Source organism: Octopus sinensis, linkage group LG10 (assembly GCF_006345805.1).
Source record: "Octopus sinensis linkage group LG10, ASM634580v1, whole genome shotgun sequence".
NCBI lineage: Eukaryota > Metazoa > Mollusca > Cephalopoda > Octopoda > Octopodidae > Octopus > Octopus sinensis.
In genome coordinates, this window is record NC_043006.1 from 68,479,000 (window position 1) to 68,492,496 (window position 13,497).

At 36.1% G+C, this 13,497-nt stretch overlaps 1 protein-coding gene and 1 long non-coding RNA gene across 8 annotated transcripts in view; both read right to left on the reverse strand.

Moving 5' to 3' along the window:
• LOC115216751 (rho GTPase-activating protein 21-A) overlaps positions 1 to 13,497 on the reverse strand; it is a 402,000-nt gene that overhangs the window by 176,759 nt on the left and 211,744 nt on the right. The window contains exon 1 of one of the 7 annotated variants that reach the window (XM_036506769.1): positions 8,659 to 8,782. The exons of the other annotated variants lie outside the window; for them this stretch is intronic. The gene's annotated coding sequence lies outside the window, so the exon portion shown is untranslated. Of the gene's footprint in view, positions 1 to 8,658; positions 8,783 to 13,497 lie in introns of those variants that run through there. 7 annotated transcript variants of the gene reach the window in all.
• Positions 278 to 11,320, reverse strand: LOC118765158. Its single transcript, XR_005001025.1, has 3 exons — positions 11,296 to 11,320; positions 10,289 to 10,292; positions 278 to 470 (listed from the first exon to the last, which is right to left on the reverse strand). It is a non-coding gene; the product is annotated as an uncharacterized LOC118765158 (long non-coding RNA).

Below are 13,497 nucleotides of genomic sequence, written 5' to 3' on the forward strand. Positions count from 1 at the left end.
TATCTTTCAACATTTACTTGTTTCAATATTGGACTATAGCCATGCTGGGACACCATCACAAAGGATTTAATCAAACAAGGTGACTCCAGTATTCATTTTTTTAAAACCAGGTACTTATTCTGTTGGTCTCTTTTGCCAAAGCACTAAGTTACAGGAACATAAACAAACAAACACTGGATGTGAAGTAGTGATGAAGGACAAATATAAACAGAAAAGCATACACTTGCACACGCATATACACATACTCATATACAGGGTGCAGTAGAAGTAACGCCCTTATTGCACGTAATTTTTATAGTATATAAATGTTTATTAAGTAATTTTTTATTGAACACAAATTTTTTGGATTACTTAAAGAAATGAATAATAAACTAATGAAAAAATCGCAGAAGTTTTTAGGAAATAAAAAAAAGAAACTCAATCAGAAACCAGAAAACTCAAATACAAAAGGGTGTTATTTCTGCTGCACCCTGTATATATGTATAAATGTATATAGAGAGATATGACAGTCTTTATTTCAGTTTTTGTTTACCAAATCCACATACGAAGCTTTGGTTGGCTCAGGGCTATAATAAAAGACACTTGTCAAAAGTGCTGCACAGTGGGATTGAACCCAAGACCACATGGTAGGGGGACACATCATCAGTGATGCTTCATGGAGTCATTAGGGTGTTTGTGGTTTTTTTGGGGTGTGTGTTTGTTTTTTTAGAGTGTTTTTGTTTAGGCAGGTGACCCAGGCATAGTTGATCAAGCCCAAGTTTGTGTCCAGTTAGTACTATTCCAGATTGCATTACCCCTTCCACAACCACCACCCTTGATCAACAGCCACTTTCAGGCAACCTCCACTGCTTCTACACCCAATTTAATGTATTTCCATTCACTGGCCTGTATGATGCTAAGCCTGTTGTAAGCTCTGCAGGGGACTAGCTTGCAAATCCTTTACATCAGTAGTTCCCAAACTCTTTCAGGCTGCCACCCCTTGGCACCCAAGCCACACTCCTAGTGCCCCCACCTTACTCTCACCACCACAAACATAAAATATTTTCTGCAGCAAATTCAAAACAACTGTTTTCCAAATAAAACTTAACCTAATTAACTCATTATTTTGTTGTTTTTACATCCATTGCCCCATTTTGGCTACCCCATTATCACCCCACTTATTTTCAACATCTCACCCTGGATCATTCTACCATCCCCAGAGGGAAATACTGCCCACTTTGGAAACCACTGCCTTACATCCATCTCAATGGGATCACAACTTGCTTGCTACCCATTGCTTTAATATAGTACCACCAACTTAGCAAATTTCCTTCTCATATATATATATATATATATATATATATATATATATAAATACATTTTGTTGTAATAATGATCATGGATTAAATATTTTACTCACTCTCAGACTTATCTCCAAGTACTTTATTCTAAGTGGCTGGACATCTTTTAAATTTGCTACTCCTAATAATATATATTAGGAGTGGCTGTGTGATAAGTAGCTTGCTTACTAGCCACATAGTTCCGGGTTCAGTCCCACTGTGTGGCACCTTGGGCAATAGTCTTCTACTATAGCCTGGGGCCGACCAAAGCCTTGTGAGTGGATTTGGTAGATGGAAACTGAAAAAAGCCCGACTATATATGTGTGTGTGTGTGTGTGTGTGTTTGTCCCCCCGCCATCGCTTGACAACTGATACTGGTGTGTTTATGTCACCGTAACTTAGTGGTTCGGCAAACGAGACCGAGAGAATATGTACCAGGCTAGCAAAGAATAAGTCCTGGTGTCGATTTGTTCGACTAAAGGCAGTGTTCCAGCATGGCCGCAGTCAAATGACTGAAACAAGTAAAAAGAATAAAACAAAAAAAACAAAAAAATATATATATATATAATACACATACATATGTTTTAGGGTCTGCAATATAGCAAAATAAAACAACTATATTCTAAGCAATAAGGAAGTAGTAAAAGCTCCCACTAGCAGTGTTTAAGTTTTAAAAAAAACACTCAACTTCAATAAGACAAGTTAAACGAATATTTTGGACAATATACACAACAGAAACTGAAATAGTCCTGGTCTTTAATTACAAAGATGCAAACGTGTGTTTGTTTCCTCACCAGTTTGTTTGAAACAGATCTACTTTAATCATCTCTATTGTCCAAATATTTCAGTCAACTTATCTCTCTTGCTTGCTGTTTTTAGATTTTTAAAGATTTCTGGAAGGAATTTCTGCTAATTTGTGAATAATTTCAGTTAGAGAAGTTTTTCAATTCACTATATTATATGGCGGAGGCACATGGCACAGTAGTTAGAGCAGCGGACTAGCAGTCGAGGGATCGTGGGTTCAAATCTCAGACCGGGCAATGTGTGTGTTTATGAATGAAACACTTAAGCTCCATGCAGCTCTGGCAGAAGGTAATGGCGAACTTCTGCTGACTCTTTCACCAGAAATTTCTCTCACTCTTTCCTCCTGCATCTTGCAGCTCACCTGTGAGGGACTGGTGTCCCCTCCAGGTGGGGAACCTATACGCCAAGGAAACCGGCCCTTATAAGCCAGGGTTGGCTCGAGAAGGAACAAACAAATATTATATGGCCTTAACTGATGTGTGTTTGATAAACAGAATGCTCTTATAAGGTATACATCCATCTATATATACATATGTCCTCCTCCTCCACCACCTCCTCTTCCTCTTATACTGGCTTTTCATCATGACATAGGTTTAACTACTGTATGTATGCATATGTGTGAGTGTGTGTGTGTGTATACATATATATATATATATATATATATAGCATGTATAAAGTTTGCATGTGTGTTTATGTGCACTGCATATGTATGTATTTACAAGCATATACACAACATCAATGATATACATCAACTTTTTTGTTCAAGATTTTCTTTTCCAACTGATTTTTCCCACTTTGTGTAAATTACTTTTTCTGTTACTTAATATATTTTGTTAAAGGGTTTCCAGACCCCCTTCTACCCAGTTTCAGACATCATCTACTCAATTTCTTATTTTGTACTTTTTACCAACAACTGTTTTTACTTCTTCACATCTTAAAATTTCAGTCTGACAGAGAGAGAGAGGGAGGGGGGAGAAAGAGAGAGAGAAATAGAGAGAGAGAGAGAGAAAGAATATACATAGTTTGGCAGAGAAGGAGAATCAGATGTCTATAACTAGACAGAACATGGGGTAGAATGCGAGTAAATGTGTGTATTTTACCAGTTTTCTTACAAGAAAAACACCTTTGACAGTTTCAAGTGATGAAAAGCTGTCTGTTCCAGCTGTAATAAATAAGAAATGGTATAAAATGATGTCTCTTCAAGACACACTACCATAAAATTAGTGGTTGACTCTTAACTCTTATCTTCAATGGATACCAAATGAATCACCCACTGGATATGTTGTCACACTTCCACAGATAAACTATTTATTTTCACAGCAATTTTTAAATGAATTAGCGACAGAAGAAGGTGCAGGGCCCATTACTTTTGTAGCTCTCCATACACTAAGCAGATTGATGGGTTTGATTTTTTAACCCTTTAGTATTTAATCTGGCCATAACTGCCCCAAATATTCTACCTGTATTATGGTCAAAGAGCCAGATCAGGCCTCTCACATCTACCCTACAATGTCATAAAAAAAAAAACGATACAATCATATCACTGAAATCTTGAAGCCACAAGATAATGCATGGTTAATTCAAAACCATGTGACTAATGAAGCATATTTGACAGATTAATCTAAATGTTAAAGAGTTAATTCCAAACTTTTCCAGGTTGACGTCTAGGCCAGTATGGATATGAGGATGGCTGGAGGTGGTGTGTAGCCTGCTAGTTAAAATGAATAGAACCCACTGTAGTAGCTGTAGAAGGAAAAGAGTGGATATGGTACCACTCTGTCAACAGTTGTATTTGTGAATGAATTTATGGGAAGTAGTTGTTTGGATTTATTGACTTAGCATGATTGTATGCATAACAACAGATGTAAGAGCAGTACTGTATTGTGGTCTGCAATGTGTAATGATATATGTAACAAGGTATATGGGTCAGTGGTTAGGCCATCAGGTACACAATCATGAGGTAGTGAGTTCAATTCCCGGACTGGCTGTGTGTTGTGTTCTTGAGCAAGACACTTTATTTCATGTTGCTCCAGTGCACTCGTCTGTAGAAATGAGTTGCAACATCACTGGTACTAAGTTGTATCAGCCTTTGCCTTTCCCTTGGATAAAATCAGTGGTGTGGAGAGGGGAAACTGGTATGCATGGGTGACTGCCAGTTTTCCATAAAAAAATAAAAATAAAAGAAAAAAGAAAACCCCACCAAAAAAAATAGCCAGACTTGTACTTCAGAGGGTAACTTTCTAGGTGCAATCCCATGGTCCTTCATGATGGAAAGGGGCCTTTATATGTAACAATAGCATTATCCCAGATACAGATGGATACAATATTTCAAATGTGTGATTCATGTTGCTCATGTGAATGATGTGTGCTGAGGAAAAACAGTTTTTTAAATATATATGGTGCCTGTGTCTTTGTACAGCTGTAAAAAAAAATCGATAGGAAGGGTTCAGTGCCTAATTATTTAAAGGAAATGTGTGTGTTTTGTGTCTTGTTATTAAAGGTGACAAGATTTTCAGAACAATTTAAAACTGTTTTCAAGAGCTCTGGTTGTGTCTAATGTGAGGTACCTAGGATAGATTTGGATGATACCTATATGCTGAAAGATAAAGATAAATGAAGAGTTGTATGAGTTACATAGTTGAGTGTGTGCATATGGGCATGCACATATGTGTGCTCGCGTGCACGCACATGTGTATGTGCAGTGCTGTCTGAAAGCATGGGCAGTTGTCTGGGGGCTTCATAGATCTAGGGGCCCAATTCTGATCTGTGTAGGCTGTAACTTGCTGTTAATAAATACTAAGGGGTTCAGCGCAGTCATTTGCTGGGTTGGCCACGTGTGTATGTGTGTGTGTGTGTGTTAGCAATGACAGTATGTACTGTATTTTAATGTTTATAAGGAACCCCCTAATTTTGGGGGGCTTAAAATTTGGAGAAGAGGTTTTGTAAGGGATTATAATACTATCCATGTATAAGAAACTCCCATATTTTTTTAACCTAATTTTTGACAAAACAGGGTTCCTTATATACGTTAAAATATGGTAAATTGTTAACAAATGGAAGGAAGTGTGTGAAATACATAATCAAGCTTTGGTGTACACCACAGTTCATAGAAAATGAATGATGGAGAATACTTTGGTCCTAACTGGAATTGAATTCTTGTCAGGAAGTCGTTGATCAAATGAAATGAGAGACAGCTGACTAGCAAGGATGAGAAATTGAGTCATGGAGTTTTTATATCAGATATGGTGGAAGTCAGAGGCAATATTGCTGTCACCAAAGTTTTTAAGACCAATGGTAGATATAGAGAAATAACGCTCTGATTGTTGTGATTCTGGCTGTCATTGAGAAAAGAGAGAGAGAAAGAGGGGGAGAGAGAGTGGGGGAGAGACTGAAAGTGATAAAGAAGGTGATTATGAGCAACTACTTCCATCATCTTTGAGCTTTGGAGGTGATAAGTCATAATTGGTAGGGTCATAAAGATTGACATTGTGAGAGATGGAACATAATGTCAGAGTGAATTTCCATAGTTTGGGATAAGGTCTGTTTAGAGTGTGGGGAGATGGGGGGGGGGGCAGAAATTATAATGAATTTGGTAAATATGGGTGCAAATTCTGGAGAAAATTTTCTATAAGTATATTAAAAGGACAGTGTGAAGATTAGTTAAACTACTGTAGGATGTGATCTTGTAATCTGTGAAGAAGAACCAGGAAAGCAACAGCTAAAGTAACATGTAGTAATTTAGTCAGAACCTTTTACACTTTGAGTTCTAATCCAACATAGGCTGATATTTTTTCTAAGATAGATAACATAAAATAACAGTCATGTAATGGATTGATTAAATCAAATACTCTTCCTCCCCAAAATGTTGTATTAGGGACCACATACCCATCCCTAAAATGTTGGATCTGTGACTACGGGCTATCTTTACTGAAATGCTAACCCCAACAGAATGCAGACTAACTGATACCAACATCTGGTCTGCACAACAATGTATAGCATACGTTGGAAGAATCACTGTTGAATCCCAGCTAAAGTATCCACATGACTTGAACTCATCAATAGAGACCCAAAATGTTCTCATCTGTAAATCTTTCGTTTTGAGTTCATACATGTAAAGATGTTGATGAATTTTGTGCCCATGTAAAACATGAGTCATCTTATTATTAACACTCAAATCTCAAACGTCATCCTCTTATTAATACTTAAAACTCCTTTCCATTATTTAGGCACTTGTATTTATAAATATATGTATGTGTATATATACACACACATATATATTTACATATGTTTGTGTGTGTATACACTTATAATCTATCTATCTCAAGATAACAGATTGATATAAATATATCATCATCATCATTTAATGTCCATGTTGGTATGAGTTTGACAGAACCCAATGGGTCTAAGGACTGCATTGCAGCCCAGTGTCTGCTTTGGCATGGATTCTACAACTGGATGCCCTTCCTAATGTCAACCAATTTACAATTTGAACTGTGTGAATTTTTTTATGCCACCAGCACTACTGAGGTGACCAAGTAGCTCACAAGTCTACAAAACCTGTGAAGTAGGAAGTGAGGTGGGGTATCTTTACGCCAGATGGGAGTTAGGGTATGAAAGAAAAGGGTTGGATAGAACAGGATCTTATTGTAGAAGAGCTACATGGCTACTCACATTTAGGGGAGAAAGAGAGAATGAATTAGTACAGTAGTATCACTAATGAGATAAACAGTGGTATATATTATCATGTTTTATTATTATGTGTATATATGTATAACTATATATATATATATATATATATATATAAATATATATATATAAATATATATGTGTGTGTGTGTGTGTACATGGGTGTATAAGTATATATATATATATGTGTGTGTTTATATGGAGGTGGGTTTAGTTACCATAGTACATTGTTATATACTGTTTTACAAAAGTGTTAAATTCCTTTTATAGACTACAATAACAGAATATATTGAACTGTTCTAAAGCTATTGATTTTTAGTATTGGCAAAAGATCTGACAGTTTGGGAGAGGAGTGGTGGAGAAGATTTTATAGATGATATCAAAGTACTTCCTGAGATTACAAAGAAGTGTCTCTGTGGCTGCTAGGTCTCCTGGAAATAGCAACCAAAGGTCTCTCAAATTATACCAATTAAAAAAGGGTAATAGTAGAGCTGGGTTTCCAGCACAATAGCTGAAATATCTTTGGCCATGAAACTGTTGGATCTTGGCTGACCATAAGGGCAAGTAGCAGCTGGTCTATTTCACTGATCTAAGAAGGATGGAGGTAAAATCTTCCTTGGAAAATTAAAACTGAGAACATAAAGAGGCATAACTAATTGCCACAAAATATTTTGTTAGATATTCTTATGTTTCACCTCTGTGTATGATTGATATTTTACAGAATTCAGTAAAACAAAAGATAAAGCAACTCTCATTGGATTAGAAATGAAAACATATATAGGATGAAGAAGAATCACTACAAGTTGGTCAATTAATAGATGTATCACATAGCCATTTAAATTACTCCCTCTCTCTTTACATACACAAATTTATGATTAGAAATGTATGCATACATATGTAGACATAAACACACAAGTACAGAGACAAATAAGCACATATATACATGCAGAAGTAAACATGTAACCACAGATGGATACACAGCTTTTGTAGGCTGAAATTATATTAGTATCTAACAGTATATGTTCTTTGCAGATTATGCTTATGTTTTTGTGGGAATATACATACATACATACATACATACACAGGTATATGTACGTATGTGTCTGTGTAAATATATATATATATATATATACACACACACACACTATTTCTTTTATCTTTTACAGCCTGTAGCTGCAGTCATGCAGGAGCACCACCATATGTGTGTGTGTGTGTGTGTATACATTATATATATATATATATATATGTATACACGCATGCACACACACACATGTACATATCTATAAACTACATACCAATGATAAATTCTGCAGTTTACATTTTTTTTTTTTGATTTTCAGACACCTTGGCTATATAATTAAAGATACCTGTAATGCTGTATATATAGCTATGCACATACATAATTATATAGAATTTCTTTAATTGCTCTGTCTCAAACACACACACAGACACACATAAATGTTTGTCCTCATCATCATCAGCATTAGCATTGTAGACAGTTCATCGATAATTATCAAGGTATGAAGTATTTTGAGGTATGGAATCAGAAGGGAATTGATCTCTTCTGCTGGTCTCTCTCATCAGTTGCTGCAGTCCAGCTGCAGGTAACATGTTCAATCTCCAGCAGTACCTTCATGCATGTCCTTGTATCCCTCTCACACACATGCATAAATGCATGCAAACACAGACATGCATAAATGCATTTAATTGCATGCACATATACATATAGATACACGTACACACACACACACATACAAATGCATGCATAGAAGTATGTTAAATAGGATGAGAAGAAATTATTTCAAGTGATGACAGTTTGAAATAAGAAGTTCAGGCTAAATGAACAAACCTTTCATTGAAGAAGTTTCTTTCAGCCAAGAAGTAACAGTTCCTGCCTCCTCCTTATGGCAAATGTACAGAGCGAAAGATCATTCACGCACACTGACACACACCACACACACATACATATATATGTACATATATGGAACCTCTCACTCCCTCTGTCTCTCTCTGGTTAGAGGGAGGGAAAGATAGGGGTACAGGTATATGTGTGCTCTTTAGTTTTCATTCCAGCACATAGCAAATTCTAAGGGAGGGATGCAAGAACGGTAGTGTGTGTGTGATGGTGACAGTGAGAAGAGGGGGCTTTAGTAGCTGTGTGGTTGTTAGATGTGGTGGTAATAGTTATTATTATTGTAGAAGAACGGTTAATGTGGTAGTAGTAGTAGCAGCAGCAGCAATGAAAATGGTAGTTGAAGTAATAGTAGTAGTATTACTAGAAATGACAGTAAGTGGTGGTGGTTGTTTTATGATGGTGATGGTTGAGATAGTAGCATTAGTAGTACTGGTAGTGGTTGTGATAATGGTAGTTGAGATAGCAGTAGTACTGACAGTGGTGGTGGTGGTGATTGAGGTAGTGGTTGAAGTTGTAGTTCAATTGCAATAATAATGTCAGTTTGGAATTGACTGGTGATAAAACAAGGATATAAGCATTACTAGGATAGTGGGTGGTTAGGATATTATTATTATAATATATATATATATATATATATATATATATATATATATATATTATATATATATATATATATGATATAAAAGTATGCTGGAAGATGTGACATGTAGCCAAAGTTTTGGATTCAGTAGAAAATTCCTCACTCCACTCTTATATTCAGTGCATTTAGGTGAAGTCCATCATAGGCCAGCTTGTAGAATTTGAGCTACATTATAGTAATAATATACACAGAAAACATAATTGGTATTTTGAACATTATAAAGCATAAACTTGTTTCAGTAAACTGATTGTCAGTATGACACATGACGGTTAGCAATGTTGCATAATGCAACCAATGTACTTCCTCTGCATTCTTAGTGGAAAATACAGAAATGTATGCCTTCATATATTTCAGCAATGTAAACTATGTTTAATATCATTGGTATGACATATTAGAAGGAAACAAAGTGTGAAGAAATAAGAAGATGTAAAGAGTAGATGTTCAATGATATACAATGGCTACTTAACCCTTTAGTATTTAAACCGGCCATATCTGGCCAAAATATTTAATCTGTTTTATGTTCAAACTGACCAGATCCAGGCCCTCACATTTACCCTACAATGTTATTCTACATTGAGTAATTACACCATCAAGATCTTGAAGATATGAGATAATGCATGATTAATTCAAGTCAATGGGAATCAATAAGCATTATGTTTGATAGAATAATCTGAACACTAAAGGGTTAAGGTGAAGATATTTGAACCTGATAGCATAAAACTGCCACAGAGACCATCCTGTTTCATTTTCTAAGATGTGTCACTGACTAGTTGCTAGTATTGTAATTGTTATCATTGAGCCTGCTTCACTTCAGAGTTATTTAATTTTTCTCTTTCTACTTTAGTATGTGTATAAGTATGTAGTTGTGAGTGTGCGTGTTTGTCTACCCAATTATGTATGTAAAGGGGACATGACTATGATCACTTCTCTCATTGACCATCTATTTATATTCTCTTATTACAACACAGTTACCCTCTATTCTAACATACCAAAGATATTGAATATAATTTATACTTCGTATTTTCACTGAAAATATTGAGGAAGTGTGTCAAGTGTAGTACATAACTTGGCCAATTGTTTCGTGTAATAACTGCGATTGGTTTGATGAAACACATGTACATTTTATAAAACTTGAAATAAAACAATTATGTTTTATATATATATATATATATATACTCCATTGATTCATGTTATTAGCAGTTCCTGGATCTGAACTGTCATCAGTTTGAAAACATACATTCATAATAAAATCAAGTTTAATGTGTAGATTCTGTTAAATTTTGAAAATTAAATGTATTTTAGTAAACATTATCTTTATAAACATTCAATTTGTATACAAATTTTTTGGAAACACTACACACACATGTATATGTATAGAGTAAATAGGTATGATCCAGGGATCCATGTGTAGGAAGTCAGTAAGTTTCAAGCATTTATGCAGCTACTGCATGTGACAAAAAAAATGGACAATATATGATAAAAACATGTTTAGTAGCCTGTTCCATCCCTTGTTTTTGTGACAAACACACACACACACACATATATATATATATATGTTCTTTTATTTATTTGTCATTTGACTGTGGCCATGCTGGAGCACCACCTTTAGTTGCACAAATCGACCCCAGGACTTATTCTTTGTAAGCCTAGTACTTATTCTATCAGTCTCTTTTGCCAAACCACTAAGTTATGGGGATGTAAACATGCCAACATTAGTTGTCAAGCGATGGTGGGGGGACAGACACAGACACACACACATATGTATATATATACAATGGGCTTCTTTCAGTTTCCATCAACCAAATCTACTCACAAGGCTTTGGTCAGCCCGAGGCTACAATAGAAGACACTTGCCCAAGGTGTCACACAGTGGGACTGAACCCAGAGCCATGTAGTTGGTAAGTAAGTTACTTACCACACAGCCACTCCACATGTGTGTGTGTGTATATATATATATATATATATATATATCTATAAAATAATATGTTACATTACTCGATAGTCAAGATAGAACTCTGAGTTTCAGATGCCGAAGTGGGAATCCACAACGCCATCTCTTTGGTTATCTGGCTATTTAGCCAGATAACCGAAGAGATGGCGTTGTGGATTCCCACTTCGGCATCTGAAACTCAGAGTTCTATCTTGACTATCGAGTAATGTAACATATTATTTTATAGATAAATTTCCTCTATTTACATAATATTGAGTTCTCTTTCTTTCTTTTGTTATCTTACCGTTTTACCAATATATATATATATATATATTATATATATATATATATATATATATATTATATATATATATATATATATGCAGCCTTTTGGCTTGCCAGATCATGTCAAATTGTCCAACCCATGTCAGCATGGAAAATGGACATTGGATGATGATGATGATAAGGAGGATAATGATGATGGTATACACACATACAAATCTACGATGTACAAAGCTTCTCTTGTAAATACACAAAATGATAAAGATAATGTATGTCAGTGTGTGTGTGTGTGTATGTATGTGGGTCAGTGTGTGTATGTGCATATGTATGTGGGTCAGTATATGTATGTGTGTTTGTGGGTCAGTGTATGTATATATGTATGTATATGTTTGTCTGTTATGGTTGCTGTTACTGAATGAGATACAAATGACAGCAGATAAGCACCAGCACCACCATTATCATAAACTATCATAGTAACCCCACCCCCACTACCCCACCTAAAGACAGTATCTCAACTGGAGCATAGATGGAGGAACAGAAGGATGAAGATGCAACAAATGTTGGTGAGGGGGGGCATGGAGAGGAATAGAAACCATTTGTCAGAATTCTTAGAGACAACAACAACAACAACAACAATGGTAAAGTCTGTGATGGGTAGAAGGCACATAAGGGTTGTAGTGGTGGTGGTGGTGGCATGAAGGAGGATAGAGAAAGGGAGCCTATCTATCAGAAATGTAAATCTGAAAGATAAAAATAGATTAGTATTAGCTGTTGTGATGGTGACGGTGGTGGTGGTGGTGAGAGTAAGGAATGTGTAAGAAGGATGTGGAGAGAAATGGAAAGGAAGGGAGCCATGGTGATGGTGATGATGCCTGCCTTCCCAGAATAGTGTTCAGCTGTAATGTTACTGACAGTTCTAGTTTGACAACAGACATCATCATCATCATCATCATCATCAAGGAGTCAGTGACAAGGGACTCTCAGGGATGGGTGGGTGAGGGGAGGATATAGAGAAGCCGGATCTTCATAGTCATAGTCAGCTGGTTCGCTGGAAATAGCAATGAAATATTCCTCATAGTATGTGCTACTGTCTTAAAAAAGAAAGGTCACATTAGATAATGTAGTCCTAGTTACACTGTTTGGGGACAAAGGTATGCTGGTTCTAGCTGGAAAAGAATGGACTAAAACCAAGAGCTTCTGTGGCTACTTGACCTGCCAGAAATAACAGCTAAATCTCATAATCATGATCTACTGTCAGTAAAAAACAATGATGCAGTGGGTAGTATAGTTCCAGCCGTACTATATTTGGATGTTCACAATTGGCATACCTTTAATTATAGATCTGTTGAATAAGCGCTAACCTGGGGCTAAACGGCAATCTCAAAGATCCTCATCACCCACTGAACAAAAGATCTGTTGATTCCTTGTTTCTTTGACAGTCAATAAAGGACCAGTGCCAATGATAAAATTGGTCCTTCACTGTCAGTCTCTACTGTAGAACATCAAGAACTAGATATGTCGACATCAGGGGGCATAGCTAGGGTGGGGCAAGCAGAGCACATGCCCTGGATGCAACTCTGAGGGATGGGGGCGGGCGCAATTTTGATCAAAATCATTTTCTAATTAATCCATTAATAAAACCAGTTATTCATTTTTTCTATGCTTTTTAACTTTTTGGTGGGGGTGAAATTATGATGCTTGCCCTGGATGCCATTTACCCTAGCTACACCCCTGGTCTACATTTCTATGTCTAGAATCCTCAATACAGAACCTCTACAAGTAATATAATGGTTTCCGTATACTTTATTGTTTATCTTTTATTTACTTCAGTCATTGGACTGTGGCCATGCCAGAGCACTATCTTAAAGAGTTTAGTCAAATAAACTGACTCCAGTACTCATTTTTTTTTAAAGTCTGACAC